Below are 19,989 nucleotides of genomic sequence, written 5' to 3' on the forward strand. Positions count from 1 at the left end.
CGTTTTTTTTTTTTTAAATTTTCCAAAAGAAGGAACAGAGAAGGGGGCCAGGTGAGGATATTCCCTCAAAGGCCCAGTCCTCTGTTCTTAACACTACCTTGCTAACGCGGGAAATGGCGAATAGTTTAAAAGAAAAAAAAAAAAAAAATATATATATATATATATATATATATATATATATATATATATATATATATATATATATATATTTATACTATTCGCAATTTCCCGCATTAGCGAGGTAGCGTTAAGAACAGAGGACTGGGCCTTTGAGGGAATATCCTCACCTGGCCCCCTTCTCTGTTCCTTCTTCTGGAAAGAAAAAAAAAAAAAAAAAAAAAAAAATATATATATATATATATATATATATATATATATATATATATATATATATATATATATATATATATTTATTTATTTATTTATTTATTCATTCATTTTGCTTTGCCGCTGTCTCCCGTGTTAGCGAGGTAGCGCAAGGAAACAGACGAAAGAATTGCCCAACCCACCCACATACACATGTATATACATACACGTCCACACACGCAAATATACATACCTATTCATCTCAATGTACAGATATATATACACACACAGACATACACATACATACACATGTACATAATTCATACTGTCTGCCTTTATTTATTATCATTTGTTCTCTTGTCTTATGCACTATATTTACTTCCTTCCAAACATGTTTTCATTCTCCCTAAAACTTAATGATACTCTCTCGCCCCAACTTTCATTTGCCCTCTTTTTCATCTCTTGCACCTTTCTCGACCTCCTGCCTCTTTCTTTTATACATCTCACAGTCATTTGCACTACTTCCCTGCAAAACTCGTCCAAACGCCTCTCTCTTCTCTTTCACTAACAATCTTAATTCTTCATTCCACCACTCACCACTTTTTCTAATCTGCCCACCTCCCATCTTTCTCATACCATAAGCATCTTTTGCGCAAGCCATTACTGCTTCCGCAAAATACATCCCATTCCTCCCCCACTCCCCTTACGTAATTTGCTCTCATCTTTTTCATTCTTCACTCAATCTCTCCTGGTACTTCTTCAAACAAGTCTCCTTACCAAGCTCACTTATTCTCACCACTCTCTCTACCCCAACATTCTCTCTTCTTTTCTGAAATCCTCTACAAATCTTCACCTTCGCCTCTACAAGATAATGATCAGACATCCCTCCAGTTGCACCTCTCAGCACATTAACATCCAAAAGTCTCTCTTTTACGCGCCTATCAATTAACACGTAATCCAATAACGCTCTCTGGCCATCACTCTTACTTACATAAGTATACTTATGTATCTCACTTTTTAAACCAGGTATTTCCAATCACCAGTCCTTTTTCAGTTCACAAATCTACAAGCTCTTCATCATTTCCATTTACAACACTGAACACCCCATGCACACCAATCATACCCTCAACTGCCATATTACTCACCTTTGCATTCAAATCACCCATCACTATTACCCAGTCTCGTGCATCAAAGCTGCTTACACACCCACTCAGCTGCTCCCAAAACACTTGCCTCTCATGATATTTCTTCTCATGACCAGATGCATAGGAACCAATAATCGCCCATCTCTCTCCATCCACTTTCAGTTTTACCCATATCACTCTTACTTTCATACACTCTGACATATTCCAACAACTCCTGCTTCAGGAGTAGTGCTACTGCTTCCCTAGCTCTTGGCCTCTCACCACCCCCTGACTTTACTTCCAAGACATTTCCAAACCACTCTTCCCCTTTACCCTTGAGCCTCGTTTCACCCAGAGCCAAAAACTCCAGGTTCCTTACCTCAAACAAACTACCTATCTCTCCTTTTTTCTCATCTTGGTTACATCCACACACATTTAGACACCCCAAGCTGAGGAGGATGAGCACTCCCCGCATGACTCCTTCTGTTTCCCCTTTTAGAAAGTTATCATATAAGGAGGGCAGGGTTTCTAGCCCGCCGCTACCGTCCCCTTTAGTCGCCTTCTACGAAACGCGGGGAATGCGTGGGAAGTATTCTATTCTCAAGGATCATATATATATATATATATATATATATATATATATATATATATATATATATATATATATATTTACATATATATTTTTCTTTTTCTTCCATACATATTCGCCATTTCCCGCGTTAGCGATGTAGCGTTCAGAACAGAGGACTGAGCCTTCCAGGGGATATCCTCACTTGGACACCTTCTCCCTTCCTTTTTCTTTGGAAAATTAAAAACGGGAGGCGAGGATTTCCAGCCCCCAGCTTTGTACGATACGCAGGGAATACGTGGGAAGTATTCTTTCTTCCCTATCCCCAGGGATATATATGTATAAATTCACCGCAACATCTCTCATACGATCTATACCAATCCACGTCTGTACGGAGGGGAAATGCTGACGGACACGAATAATCCAGGAGCACATTAGCCCAACAGAGAACGACAATAGGACACTTTCTTCAGCCCAGTCTTGCTTGACATTTGCATGGCTCCCGTGGACTCATGGGACCGAGGGACGTGCTTGGTAATGCGAAGTTCGCCTCCTGCGTTGCCTTTAGTGCATTATGCATGACACCTGGGGAGTGGAGGAGTGTAAATGACACATCACATTGTTCGTTTGTTCCCCACGCTACCTCGCTAGGGACGAAATGGATGTAATTAACCGGTGATATTTCCAAGAGATGATTTCATATATATATATACATACATACATGTGTGTGTGTGTGTGTGTGTGTGTGTGTGATTTCTTCCCTTTCAGAATTGCTTTAATGACTTGATGTGTTATCGGACAAAAAGAGAGATGAGATGAGATGAGATGAGAGAGAGAGAGAGAGAGAGAGAGAGAGAGAGAGAGAGAGAGAGAGAGAGAGAGAGAGGGGGGGGGGGGTTGTCGAAGGAAAATAAATCAGAGTACTGGGCATGCAGTGTGTAATTAGAACGACAAAAAGGAATAAGAAAAAAAAAAGAAGAATCAGATGGACATGCTGAATAGACAATGAACGAAAACGATCCAGTCAAATGCATTGTGTGTCCTGAATTTTGTAGAATCCTTAATAAACTGTTTTCGAAGCGCTAGAATATCAAATCCCAAGTGACAGAAGAATATATATATATATATATATATATATATATATATATATATATATATATATATATATATATATATATATCATACAAACCTCCTACAGCCAGGATCGAACCCGGGACCCCTGTGCGCGAGGCAGGAATGCTGACAGCTAGGTTATGGGCCTGGCTAATAGGAATCAACTAAAACCGGTGTAGACCCCGTTGCTCACCATTGTGAGACGATGGGTGTTCGAGTACTCAGTATTGGAATAGTTATTTCCTATTAGCCAGTCCCATAGCCTAGCGGTTAGTATTCCTGCCTCGCGCACAGGGGTCCGGGGTTCGATCCTGGCTGTTGGAGGCTTGTATATCCTATGGAGGTGTGCGTTTCTCTGCACTTTATTCGTGTATATATATATATATATATATATATATTGGAAAGGATCACAATTTTGCGCGTGATCAAGATATTCCCACGAGTCCACGGGGAAAAATGAAACACGATAAGTTCCCAAGTGCACTTTCGTGTAATAATCACATCATCAGGGGAGACAAAAGAGAGAAATGAAAGCCAGTTGATACACATCGAAGAGACGAAGCTAGGACGCCATTTGTTTACCAGATGGCGTCCTAGCTTCGTCTCTTCGATGTATATCAACTGACTTTTATTTCTCTCTTGTGTCTCCCCTGATGATGTGATTATTACACGAAAGTGCACTTGGGAACTTATTGTGTTTCATTTTTCCCCGTAGACTCATAGGAATATATATATATATATATATATATATATATATATATATATATATATATATATATATATATATATATATATACATCAAATTAAACCCGTTGCAAAATCCTTCACCGAAAAAACAATTTTGAAAACTTATGTTAATCTGCAGTGATTACATTATTCATAACTCGTCACTGTCCCACGTAATGCAAGCAACAAAATTACACACACACACACACACACACACACACACACACACACACACACACACACACACACACATTCACACACAAACACACACCGAACTCCACCAGGTTAAGGTAACACCACGTACGAAAACTCTCCGGATCCCGGTATCGCTGGAGTGCCCTGTGTCGATATAGAGTGAGATCTTGCCAGGATCTTGCTGGCTGATCACCCCATCGCCCATTGATCGCCAGCTAAGTGAAATGGGGTCTTAATGATGACAGTAAACGTGATCTGAGATTATGAAAGGGAAAAAAGAAAAGACAAGAGAAAGTATTCACGTATGTTGGAGGAAGTGAAAGATCTTGTTTTGATCGAGGTAGAAAGGACAACTACAGTACTGTTTCCTTACAAGTCATAGTGCGGGAGTCGATGAGAGAAGTCATAGTTCACTTCATTACGGATGATATCATCAACTCACACTGCAACCCCACAGGTGCAGCAGTATGTAGACTTCACTAGGATCTAGAGAGCCTCGGACTCGTGCTCCACTGTCCATACACAGCTCGTGGCCATGGCAGACGTCCTGGAATGTGCCAAGACCCTACATCACCACCATTCCACGACCATCCAGACTGACTCCACATCACCAAATCTCAGAGACAAAAATCAAGCTCATGACCACATCCAGAGTGCATTTCTATCATCTCCACACCGCAGGCGTCTACTGAGGTTGTCCTCCAATGGATAACAAGTCACACTGGCATCTTGGGAAATGATAAAACAGACGGGGCAGTAAACGAAGCCACCCATTTGCACCACATACAGAGCAAAGTTCACCTCAGTAGATCTCAAATGCTGACAACGAAACACACGGCCAGAGCTCAAGTCAGTAGCCTCGCCATGAAGAATGGGTGGAGGAAAAGCATCGCCATCAGCTCGAACATACCAGGCCGCCACCAAACTACACACACACACACAGCTCATCAGGCAACCAAGCACAGAGACTACGAGCTCGCCGGCTCCCATCATAGACTACGGCTGGAAGAGCGATGCAAGTGGGAAACCCAAGAACCCACTGAAGAGGAAAGTACCCACTGCAGAAGAACGTAACCCACTGCAACGGAATCACTTCCACCCCACTCCTGCACTACCTCCTAAGAATGCATAATTCACAGAAACACTGAGATCCAAAACCAACCACAACACCACACATCGACCAAGTTCATGACTTCCTCAACACTTACACTCCCCAACCCTCTCCCTCGCTAATCTCCTGATGCTTTGAAGAAGAAAGAAAAGAAAAAAGACGATCTTCAACACTCTTGAGCTACAATGAAATCTCTTCAGTCATCCGCTGATATGCCCACCGTACCCTGCTACATTACGTGTATCCACATCCAGCTTCCAAGCCATGCACAGGATTCCCTGATGGACTGTCAACCTATGTTGATATCACTGACGACTCTACAACATCATTATCTCATGTGCAACACCCCAAGATGTGATTCAATCGTGTTTGCTTCTTTAATTTGTGTTGTGTCATTTATATTCAGTTTGACTGAAGTGGGGCAGTGCATGTGTGAACGAAACGTCTTATGTGTTTCAAGAATAAAGTAAAAATGAATATGGGACATTTGATTATTGGAAATAAATAAATATGTGTGTGTGTGTGTGTGTGTGTGTGTGTGTGTGTGTGTGTGTGTGTTATTGTTTTCAAAACTTTTTCTATATGAGCAGTTAAGTATGTGGTTATGAGTGGGAAAACGGTTTCATTATAGCCATCTTAATGTAATCAGTATTTCGAAAATCACCTCTTCACTGCACACAATAACTCAATAATCACAGCTTCACTGCTCTCTATTACCAACCCAGAACGATGATGATTTCACCGCACACAGTCATCCTTTCACTGTACACTATACCAAACCCAACAGTGATCACCTTTGCATACAGTGCCTTCAGCGTCATCGCTACACAGTACCCTTACGGTAATTGTTTCACTGCACGCAATCACCTCACAATCATCCTTTCACAGTTCACGATACTATTGCAAACACTATTTCACTTCACGTTGTATTTTTCACTGTACATAAACCTTCCCAATTTCATGTCTTCATAACCATCGTGTCAATGCTCTCTATACCTTGACAATCACTGGTTCACTGTTTATCTATACAATCAGTGTTTCACTGGACACTGCTTTCTATACCTTGACAAGCACTGGTTCACTGTTTACTTATACAATCAGTGGTTCGTGGGACACTGCTTTCTATACCTTGACAATCACTGGTTCACTGTTCACCTATACAATTAGTGATTCACTGGACACAACATCACTGCACTTACTGTTTCTCTGCACACAGCACTTCGGAATCACTGTTCAAATAATTGTTTCACTGCACAAAAATATCTCCACAATTATCGTTTCACGGCACACAGTACTTCTGTAACCAGCGTTTCACTGCGTACAGTATCTTCATAGTTATTCCTTCACTGCAAACGGTACCCTCACAATCACTGTTTCACTGCACACACTGCATTCTACATTATTGTTTCACTGTATAGATAATCTTTGGAATCGTCACTTCACTGCAAACAATGTCCTTACGATTACTATTTCAATACTGCAGAACAGTTACTTCACTGCACTCAATGCCACAACAGTCAACGTTGTACTACATACGTTATATTCACAATCATAGTTTCACTGCATACAGTACCTTTTCACTGTAGACAATACGTCAAAAATCATATTTTCATTAAACACACCCATAGTTTCACTGCAAAGGAAACCTCCGCGATTATAGTTTCACTGCATATGATACCCTTTACGAACATCGTTTCACTGCATAGAATATCTCCACAATCATAATTTGACTGCACTTGATATCTTCACGATATTCATTTCACTGCACTTGATATCTTCACGATCTTCATTTCACTGCAGGCCATACCTCTGCGATCATCATTTCACTGCACGGCACGAAATACCTCCACACTGATCGTTTCACTACACACAATGACTCCTCCCTCCTACGACCTTCACATCATTCATCAAAAGTCTTATTATTCATACACCAGTCCTTGAGTTGGTATATCACTGATCATATATACCCGTGTTTTACCACGTTCCCCATAATTCACTGGCCTATATCGAACATGGGGGTGTGTGTTATCAGCATTCTCTCGTATGTTAACTTTGAGGGACATCGTGGTATCTTTTGCTATATATTGAGAGGCGTCTTGTGTTCTCCTTAAATGTCTCTAACTCTCTTGGATACACAGGGAAAGCAGACGAGATTTTCCATTAAGATTGGTGAACCAATACAATCTCGTGCCTTTATCGAAGGGTGAATTAGATGCTCTCACTCTCTTCGGGGTTCTAATTTCTTGTAAAGTGTTACACAGTGTAATTTATTGGTCTTACCTCAAGCTGCAGTTGGGTTTGCGAAGCACCATTTTCTCTCACATGGCCTCGTGCCAGAGAAAACGGGTATCAAGGTAGTCTTTGCTATTTTATTGATAACACACTAGTGCAATATCATCTGTGTATATGATTACTTTGTATATATTCGCGAAACATTTGAGTCAATATCATCATCAGTTTTACCTTTTCCTCAGTATATTGATTTATTCTTCACCTACCTAATTTCCCTTAAACTAAATCATGCATGTATAGGAGAAAGACAATTATACTTTTATTAAAAGGGATATATCATATACCTGTCAGAAACCGACCACATTAGGTAACAATCTTCAAGGTCCACAAACAATTAAAATCTTAGATCACGTTACACGGTCCATGATAGATAGCCTTTGCGTCAAAGAGCGTTGACCTACAATTGTGAGCTGGTTAGATATGGGCGTTAACATCCCTACAGATATTACTACTAATATGGGAGCTGAACACACATACACAATTCCCTCCTTGACTCGTAGAGAAGAAAAAATAGAATAGCAATAAGTATGGAGACTTGGTGAAGGATGATACTCGATTGCTTATGGGCTCTTATAGTATATACGATGCTAACAGAATACTTCAAACGGATCATTCCAAAGATTCGCCATATGAAGTAATATACCTAGATATAATTTTGATAAAACCATCTTGGTATCTTTCTACTACTCTTATAGGAAGATTAAAATAATAATTAACAAAACATCAAAACATTAAAGGTAGCATTACCATGAATGGAATCCATGAAGATCAAAGATACATTATATATTCATCCCCATATCAAAAGCTCTTATTGACGTCTACTTACAATAGACACGGGGCAAATCAATGAATATCAAAAGGTTAAAAGTTTATTTTACGAAGAAAAAAAAAACGAAAATAAACTTCTATCTTAAAACGATTTAATACGACTCATTCTGCCATCATATTGCTTCTGAGCCACTCCGAGTTAGACACCCAAATGGAATGAACCACTGAAGCGATTGGAGATGACAATGAGATGAAACCCTTCACAGGTAAGTGACATGAAGGATTTCAAATAAAGGCCAAATGAGTAAGGTAATTAGAGGCAATGGCTAATTAAAGCTTGAAAGTGTTTCGCGCAAAACGAGCACTAAAATGAAAGATAAAAAGCCAATACTTACAAGTTGAATACTATTAATTAAACATTCCAAATATAACGTTCCGAACGACCCATTAACTTCGTCGGGTCATTGCTAATGGGTCACATCTTCCTGATTCTCGAACTGACCTGCTTGATGAAAAGGATCCCACTCTCGATACGTTTTATTCCAATTAGTTAATTAGATCTAAATAAAAAGAAAAAACATACGTAGCATTTATCCTGTTTCTATACCAGAGGCCATGAGGAGGTTTAGACGAGAAATAAGACGCCAAATTCACACACACACACACACACACACACACACACACACACACAGGGGTAAGGACACACTAACGCATCAACAAGTACTCCTCATAACATTCCTTTGTTCCACATGAGCTCCGGCAAACCTCATAATTCCCGACTACCTTTTGGCAAATAACAGAAAATTGAAATAGCAATCTTACTTATATCATGTACATCACTCTACGTGGGAAAATGAGAGAAATATGTATGTATATATATATATATATATATATATATATATATATATATATATATATATATATATATATATATATACATATATATATATATATATATATATATATATATATATATATATATATATATATATATATATATATCACACAAACCTCCAACAGCCAGGATCGAATCCGGGGCTCCTGTGCAATAAGGTGGGAGCGCTACCGCTAGGCAATGATCGCCCCTAATAGGGAAATGACTTTTCGAATACTATGTACTCGAACACCCTTCGTCTCACGTTGGTGAGCAACGGGGTCTACACCGGTCTTTTCCCATCAGGCTCACACCGCCAGCAGATAGCATTTTACCGAACCTAACTGGACAACGCGGAGGTATATGAATACGAACAAAGTGCATATGAACGCGCACCTTCATAGAACATACAAACCTCCACCAGCGGTAGCACTCCCACCTGTTGCACAGGGGTCCCGGGTTCGATCCTGAAACACGATAAGTTCCCAGGTGCACTTTCGTGTAAAATTCACATCATCAGGGGAGACACAAGAGAGAAATATGACAGTCAGTTGATATACATCGAAGATGTATATCAAATGACTTATATTTTTCAGCGGGTGTACCACATGTGCCAGCAACTTGTTATGGGTCAGCAGATTTTCTTAGATGTGTATAGTGATGGTAGTTATACTCCCGTACCGTCTTCACCTTGTGAAATGTCTGCTGCAATTGGTAGTCACATGGTTACATATATCTATACCGAATGTGCACTGTACAGTCATCGTGATATATATATATATATATATATATATATATATATATATATATATATATATATATATATATATATATATATATATTTCTTTTATTTCATACTATTCGCCATTTCCGGCATCAGCGATGTAGCGTTAAGAATAGAGGACTGAGCCTTTGAGGGAATATCCTCACTTGTTCCCCTTCTCTATTCCTCTTTTGGCAAATTAAAAAAAACGAGAGGGGAGGATTTCCAGCTCCCCGCTCCCTCCCCTTTTAGTCGCCTTCTACGACACGCAGGGAATACGTGTGTGTGTGTGTGTGTGTGTGTGTGTGTGTGTGTATTTCAACAAATTCAGTCAATTTAATCATGGGTGATTAACATATTGAAGTGGACACCATTAGTGCAGATCTGATGGTCACTGGATAATATGTATTTACAGCAACAGTGAAGAGATCAACTGCAGGGACATATGTATGCTCTTTCCACTCCTTCCGCACATATAGCGACGAATTACACTCTTCCTTATGTTTATTTACATCTGGAAAATCAAGGCCAGCTACAGTGATGCATTCCCAGCAGTTCACCTCCTTCGTATACCAAGAGAACCGAGAATATTCTTTCGGATAGCACTGGGTCGTCCGGGAGTCTATATCCATCGATTGCCGGATCCGCTACCAGGATCGTTCGTGGGACCATTGCCGGATTTATAGCCCGTGTTTGGCCGACTGGAGAGCTTTACCTTCGTCATTCCCGGGATAGTGCCGGAACATGCTTGCCCATTCGAATGCATGCGAATGTGCGCACACAAATGCACAAGCAAAGTCTTCGTCTGTATTATTTTCTCTCTGTTAGCTGGACGGCACGGGCAACCGAATGCCTTGATCGAGGGTATATATATATATATATATATATATATATATATATATATATATATATATATATATATATATATATATACCAAATGGCGTTCCTAGCTACATCTCTTCGTTGTATATCAGCTGACTTATATTTCTCTCTTGTGTCTCCCCTGATGATGTGATTATTACACGAAAGTGCACTTGGGAACTTATCGTGTTTCATTTTCCCCATGGACTCATATATATATATATATATATATATATATATATATATATATATATATATATATATATATATATATACATATATATATATATATATATATATATGTATATATATATATATCCCTGGGGATAGGGGATAATGGATACTTCCAACGTATTCAATGCGTGTCGTCGAAGGCGACTAAATGAGGAGGGAACGGGAAGCTGGAAATCTCTCTCTCTCTCTCTCTCTCTCTCTCTCTCTCTCTCTCTCTCTCTCTCTCTCTCCCCCCCCCCCCCCGTTTTTATTTTTCTAAGAGAAGGAACAAGAGCTGGTCAAATGAGGATTTTCCCTCTTAGTCCAGTCCTGCTCTTAACGCTACCTCGCTAACAAGGAAAATGGCGAATACACACACACACACACACATATATATATATATATATATATATATATATATATATATATATATATATATATATTATCCCTGGGGATAGGGGAGAAAGAATACTTCCCCCGTATTCCCTGCGTGTCGTAGAAGGCGACTAAAAGTGAAGGGAGCGGGGGGCTGGAAATCCTCCCCTCTCATTTTTTTTTTTTTTAATTTTCCAAAAGAAGGAACAGAGAAGGGGGCTACGTGAGGATATTCCCTCAAAGGCCCAGTCCTCTGTTCTTAACGCTACCTCGCTAATGCGGGAAATGGCGAATAGTATGAAAAAAAATATATATAAATACATATTATATATATATATATATATATATATATATATATATATATATATATATATATATATATATATGGCTGATATAACACGATGTTTATTGAGGATCGGAGGTTGGGAATTTCGTGGTATATTTGTGAGAGCAATTAAGACAACAGAATCACGGAGAAACTTGACAGCTAGTGGCAACCTTATTACGGGTGTAGTAAAGACTTTTGCCTAGAACATGTCACCAAGAGGACAAAGAGAGGCTACTGGAGAACGGAGATATGGTCCATGAAAAATGTGAGACAACACTGAAGGTGAGGGTTGAAGTGAATAACACTGTGACGGAGCATGAATGCAAAATAAAATGAGAGAGAAATAGAACACTTGGCGTTTCTCTCAACTTGGAGAACACTGAAGTGGTCCATGAAAAAAAAGAAAAGACGCCAGATAACACGACAGAAGAGGGTTAAAGTGAATGACACTGTGATGGAGAATTAATGCAAAATAAAATGATAAAGAAGAAGAACTGGGAGTTGCTCTCAACATTGACGTACATAATAACGGAGTCTCCCAGTGAAGGAAGAAAATGGAGCTGGAAGGCAGTCGACTGTGCATCCAAAGCAAAATGAACAGTGAAGAGGAGGAGGAGGTTGAAATGGGTAAGAATAAAACCTTAAAACAGTGGTAACTGAGGTGAAGCAGACAGAGGTCTGGGTGATTCTGAACCAGATGGACGGAAGTGACTCTTGCCTCAAGGTAAACATGTAAAGACAGGGAGGGTGAGGGAGGCATGTGAGGGTGAATAAAAAGTAGACCTCGGAAGGCAAAGATCGATCGGCTTTGAGCAGCGATGAGAATGATGATGTTAGACATGAACCAAGACAACAATAGAAAACGAGAGAAAGGTGAGTCAGTACACAAATGAGGGACTATATCCTTCCTAGAGGCAGTACGGACGTTGGGACAACGAGGAGGAGGAGGAGGAGGAGGAGAGGAAAGCCGGAGAAGGGGAACAAGTCCAAGACGATGATACGTGACATGATGGACCAGACACACGCAGGTCAAGAAATGTGAGAATTCAGGAGAGTCCGGACATAAGGGGTCGTCCCAGAGTGAAGGCCGGTGTTGATTACGTCTGATAAGGTAATGTTGAATCTTGATGAAGCAGGCAAATACACTTTACCAGGAGACGAAGGAGTTCAAAGGAGAACGTACCAGGAATGATGCACTAGAATGAGAGAGAGAGAGAGAGAGAGAGAGAGAGAGAGAGAGAGAGAGAGAGAGAGAAATTCGGGTGGCAGGAACTCTAATTACGCAAACTTGTAGCAGTCTTTTTCTCCCCTTGTAACATGAACCAGGAACTTGAAGCCATACAGATCATTTCTTCTTATTACACAAATGGGCAGGTGATGTAAAGAATGAGTCATTATAAAACTGTATGTATTTTTACACAGCTCGCTTCAAGATGAAGTTTTCTTTTCTTTTTTGTTACTGTTCTACATGGTAAAAAAAAAAAAAAAACCTGTTCCTGTATAAGCCAAAAGTTTCTTATATCTATAACGTCCGATTCCTTTTCCGTCAATATATATATATATATATATATATATATATATATATATATATATATATATATATATATATATATATATATATATATATATATATATATATATTTTTTTTTTTTTTTTTTTTGCTTTGTCGCTGTCTCCCGCGTTTGCGAGGTAGCGCAAGGAAACAGACGAAAGAAATGGCCCAACCCCCCCCCATATACATGTATATACATACGTCCACACACGCAAATATACATACCTACACAGCTTTCCATGGTTTACCCCAGACGCTTCACATGCCCCGATTCAATCCACTGACAGCACGTCAACCCCGGTATACCACACCGCTCCAATTCACTCTATTCCTTGCGTGTCGTGGAAAGCGACTAAAGGGGACGGGAGCGGGGGGCCAGAAATCCTCCCCTCCTTGTATTTTTTTTTTTAACTTTCTAAAATGGGGATATATATATATATATATATATATATATATATATATATATATATATGTATATATATATATATATATATATATATATATATATATTAGTGCAAATCTTCGAGGTAGTGATCAGACATCCCACCAACTACCCTCTTAACACATTCACAACCAAGTCTCTCTTTTACACGCCTATCAATTATCATATAATCCAATAACGCCCGCTGACCATCCTTCCCTCTCACATACGTATACTTTTCACGTTGGAGGCTTCAGTTGCAAACAGAAACCTACATTAAGTCCAGACCTTAATTGAAATGTAGAGAGGTTAATGAAAGGGAAAAGAAGAGACAAGGGAACTTATTTACGAATTTTGGAAGAAGTGAAAAATCTCTTAAAATATGCCAGGTCATAGTCATTGGGAAAGACATGAGAGGTGTAGGGAAAGAAACAGTTATCAAAACGACCCACACCTGAGTTGTTAATGGCCCTACGGTAATCATGTGACGCAGCAACTTGCCGAGTATTGTGTGGTCTAGCAAGTGGTGGGGGCACATAAGCAGCCATCTCTCGGGAGCAGATGCCAAAGTATTACCCATAGAAGTGGGAAAGTGAAACCAACATTGCGGTGTAGGGCAAGCGGCTCAAGTTTGGAAGTTAGCCTGGGACAGTTTATAAGTCGGACTACTTTAGACTCAACCTTGTTAAATAAGGATGCAGAGCTAGATCCACCCTAGATGTGAAAGCAGTACTCTATACAAGGACGTATTTTCAATCACAGGTCCTTTTTCAGCACAAAACTTCACGAACTGTTCACCATCTCCATTCAGTATATATATATATATATATATATATATATATATATATATATATATATATATATATATATATACAAAGGCCCAGTCCTCTGTTCTTAATGCTACCTCGCTAACGCAGGAAATGGCGAATAGTTTAAAAGAAATATATATATATATATATATATATATATATATATATATATATATATATATATATATATATATATATATATATATATATATGTATATATATATATATATATATATATATATATATATATATATATATATATATATATACATATATATATATATATATATATATACATATATATATATATATATATATATATATATATATATATATATATATATATATATATATATATATATATTATCCCTGGGGATAGGGGATTAAGAATACTTCCCACGTATTCCCTGCGTGTCGTAGAAGGCGACTAAAAGGGGAGGGAGCGGGGGGCTGGAAATCCTCCCCTCTCATTTTTTTTTTTTTTTAATTTTCCAAAAGAAGGAACAGAGAAGGGGGCCAGGTGAGGATATTCCTAAAAAGGCCCAGTCCTCTGCTCTTAACGGTACCTCGCTAACGCGGGAAATGGCGAATAGTTTAAAAGAAAGAAAAAGATATATATATATATATATATATATATATATATATATATATATATATATATATATATATATATATATATACAGAGTCAAACATGTAGAGTCGGCGACTTCGAATAAACGCCTTACGACTACTGGATAAGTTTTCATTAGCAATTCCCCGACGTCACCCTCGTTTTCTTTATGGGCTCGTTTGTTCCTTTGTGTGGGTGACTGTGGTAATAACTCCCCCCGACGTTTTTATGCCATCCCCTGCTGAATAATACTTGGCGTAAACCATTTACGGGCCAGTGATGCGATTATCTTTAATCCTGAGATATACCTGACTGGCTGAACGTTTATGGGCCATTGAGTTTATGGAGCTGAATAATAACGTACTAACAAACGTTTATTGGCAGACCTCCCTTATTTTTCAGGGCAGGAGAGGGGCAGATGCGGGGGGATCATCTCTGTTACGTAGTCTTGCTTTACATCCTGACGTTCTGGGTATATGAAAAAAAAAATGTTAATAATTGTTGATCTATAACTCCTTCAGGAAAAAGTCATGATCCTTCAGGAGAAGAATACGATCCTTCGGGATACGATCCTTCAGGAGAGAGATACGATCCTTCAAGAGAGGGATACGGTCCTTCAGGAGAGGATACGGTCCTTCAAGAGAGGGATACGGTCCTTCAGGAGAGGATACGATCCTTCAGGAGAGGGATATGGTCCTTCAGGAGAGGGTTACGGTCCCTGAGAATGGCGACATGATCCTCGAGGACAAAGGCAAGATCCTTGAGATGGGCGGTATGATTCTTGAGCAGGACCGCACGAACCCTTGAGCACGGCGGTACGAATCCTGTGGACGACGCTATGATCGTTTAGCACGATGGTACGACCCCTTGAACACGACGGAGCGACCCTTGAGCGGGACGGTACGACCCCTTGAACACGGCGATGCGACCCTTGAGCCCGACGGTACGACCCTTGAGCACGGCGGTACGACCCTTGAGCACGGCAGTACGATCATGTAGCAAGACGGTACGATCATTTAGCACTACGGCACGACCCTTGAGCACAACGTTACGACCCTTTGGGTATGACATTGTGACCTTTAACTTAACCCTTATGACTCACATCGAAAACCAAGGTCGTTTGTACTCAATGGTCGTAACGTCGTGTTCAAGGGTGGGTGGTACAGCGTTCATCAGTCGAAGACGACATCAACGACCCTGAGGTAACCCGAAGGTCGTACCAGCAGAGAGAGAGAGAGAGAGAGAGAGAGAGAGAAAGAGAGAGAGGAGCTCTGTGAAAGACAAGCACGTGCAGAATCCCCCGAGTTTATGACGACCCCCCCATCATCCATGTTATAAAACATTTTCCCCAAGACTTTCTCACCCTAGTCCAGCACTACTGGTCTCCAGTGTTAAGTCCAAGATAGGGATCTTTACGACGAGGACAGCAGTACATATAAGGGAGACACTGTGTCGTGAGGGCGTCCACACACCCCTTAATCTCCTGGTTGAAATGAAATGCTGAAACCAAGCTGTCTTCGTTGCTCAGTAGTCCACGGAAAGTGGAAAAACAGAGAGACCTCCATACTGCTGTGTCTATACCCCGATGTGCACTTAGATTAGGAATAGTATTGACAGAAGTAGGTTCTAAACAGGTAGCGTGTTCATATGACAAAAGGTCTTTTGTTAAGTCTCTCTCTCTCTCTCTCTATCTATCTATCTCAAAATTACCACTTTCACAACGCATTACATACACGATTCGTTATCCTCATCCCTATATTTCCTTGCGGTGAGCGCTAAGCGCTAGACCTGCCTAAAGGCAATATCTTAAAAGTATTAAGTCCCCTCTCCTCTCTGAGTATCTTCGTTATCATTAGTTACTCTTTATCTCCAGTATCTCTTCTCCCTTCCATTCTATTCCTCTTTCTCCATTTCTTTGACACTCCGGTCTTCCACTTCCTCCATCTCCAAATCAGCATGGCCATCCTTCCTCAACTCTCCATCATCCCCGTTAGTTTCTTTCCCATCCCCTACCCTCTCACGACTGAGCTATCCATCACCCGCGTCTATCTCGAGGCTGGTGCCGTCGTAACTGGGTTCCCAAAAGGTGGTCCTGGAATGCACCTGAGGCACAGCCATTCCACAAGCAATTTCCCCCCTTTACGATCTAATCCTGGCGTCGCTGTCGCTTGCCTGGTCAACCATCAGCGCCACTTGATTCACAAAGACTCTCCACACTTCACTCGTGTGTGTGTGTGTGTGTGTGTGTGTGTGTGTGTGTGTGTGTGTGGAAGGGGAGGGGAGGTGCCTTCCTCTCCCCCCGCCGCCCCCCGAACCATATCAATGCGCCGTTCCGATTCGTATGAATGGGCGCCCAATTCTTTGGGATCCACTGACGTCTTGAGATTCAACTTACAACCGCGCTCCATAATCCAAATTATTTTCGTCTTTTCACAAGACATTATCAATAATAAGATCCTCGACTTCACTTCTCTCCTATTCTCTCCTTCTATTCTTCGTGCCATGCAACGTGACATTACCCGAGTGCTATCAGATGGATTTGACTATAGTGATGATTTCTAACCGATGCCTATTGTTTTTTACACCTAAATCACATTAGCTGACATTTCTGCTGACTCCAAGAAAAAAGTCACTTAGAGGTGTGTGTGTGTATGTGTGTGGGGGGAGGGGGGGTGGAGTGTTACTTTATAATCACACACACACTCTCTCCCTCTCTCTCTCTCTCTGTGTATGTATATATATATATATATATATATATATATATATATATATATCAGTTGTATATCAGCTGACTTATATTTCTTTCTTGTGTCTCCCCTGATGATGTGATCATTACACGAAAGTGCACTTGGGAACTTATCGTGTTCCCGTGGACTCGGAGGTATATATATATATATGTATACCTCCGAGTCCAAGTATATATATATATATATATATATATATATATATATATATATATATATATATATATATATATATATATGTATATATATATATATATATATATATATATATATATATATATATATATATATATATATATATATATATATATATATACCTCCTAGTCCACGGGAACACGATAAGTTCCCAAGTGCACTTTCGTGTAATAATCACATCATCAGGGGAGACACAAGAAAGAAATATAAGTCAGCTGATATACAACAAAGAGACGCAGCTAGGACGCCATCTGGTATACACGTGACTGTCCAAGACAGACAACGAGCGTATCATAAACTTAGTATGTAAAGAAGAGGGGGGGAACTGTTTACAAATTTTATCAACAATAAAGCTATCAAATTTGTATAGACCTTCACTAATATTAAGGTTATAATTTTTTGTGTATTTAATAACAGAAGATTCAATGATATTTCTCGTGGTACTGGAGTTAGAGTTAATAATCGAGATGGCATTACTCCAGTCAATACAATAGTTTTTAACGTGATTAAACAAGGAATTTGATTCTTGTCCTGTTCTTACAGTATATTTATGTTGCTTAAGTCTAGCAAAGATCCTTCCCAGTCTGCCCAACATAAAACTTATCACAATTTCTACATGGCACTTTATAGATGCACCCAGGAGAATTTTCTAGGAAATTCCTGATTAAGATATTCTTTATAGTATTATTGTTGCTGAAGGCAACATTTATATCAAAGGATTTAAGCAACATGAGAAGTAAAGTAAAATCATTATAATCTATTATTATCATTTCTTATTATACTTAGCCGTTGTCTCACGGGTTAGCGAGGTAGCGCAAGGAAACAGACGAAAGAATGGCCCAACCCACCAACATAAACATATATACACATACATACATGCCCACACACGCACATATACATACCTATACATTTCAATGTATACATAAATATACATACACAGACATATACATATATACACATGTACATATTCATACTTGCTGCCTTTATCCCTTCCCGTCGCCACCCCGCCACAAATGAAAAACAGCACCCCCCCCCAACCCCACGCGCGCGAGGTAGCGCTAGGAAAAGACAACAAAGGCCACATTCGTTAACACTCAGTCTCTAGCTGTCATATGTAATGCGCCGAAACCACAAATCCCTGTCCACATCCAGGCCCCACAAAACTTTCCGTGGTTTACCCCAGACGCTTCACATGCCCTGGTTCAATCCATTGGCAGCACGTCGACCCCGGTATAACACATCGTTCCAATTCACTCTATTCCTTGCACGCCTTTCACTCTCCTGCATGCTCAGGCCCCGATCGCTCAGAATCTTTTTCACTTCATCCTTCCACCTCCAGTTTGTTCTCCCACTTCTCGTTGCCTCCACCTCTGACACATATATCCTCTTTGTCAATCTTTCCTCACTCATTCTCTCCATGTGACAAACCATTTCAATACATCCTCTTCTGCTCTCTCAACCACACTCTCTTTATTATCACACATCTCTCTTAGCCCTTTCATTACTTATTCGATCAAACCACCTCACACCACATACTGTCCTCAAACATTTCATTTCCAACCATATAACATTGTTGGAACCACTATTGGGAAGTGAGTCAGTTATTGTTCGCTTCTGATACAACACTGGTGGCTGATTCGGGTGAGAAACTGCAGAAGTTGGTGACTGAGTTTGGTAAAGTGAGTGAAAGAAGAAAGCTGAGAGTATATGAGAATAAGAGCAAAGTAATTAGGTTCAGTAGGGTTGAGGGACAAGTTAATTGAGAGGTAAGTTTGAATGGAGAATAACTGGAGAAAGAAGTATTTTAGATATCTAGGAGTGGATTTAGCTGTGAATGGAACCAAGGAAGCGGAAGCGAGTCACAGGGTGGGGGAGGGGGCGAAGGTTTTGGGAGCGTTGAAGAATGTGTGGAAGGCGATAACGTTATCTTGGAGAGCAAAAATGGGCCTGTTTGAGGGAACAATGGCTCCAACAATGTGATATGGTTGCGAGGCGTGGGCATATATATGTGTATGTGTGTGTGTGTGTGTTAGTATGAATA

This window comes from Panulirus ornatus, chromosome 63, assembly GCF_036320965.1.
Source record: "Panulirus ornatus isolate Po-2019 chromosome 63, ASM3632096v1, whole genome shotgun sequence".
NCBI lineage: Eukaryota > Metazoa > Arthropoda > Malacostraca > Decapoda > Palinuridae > Panulirus > Panulirus ornatus.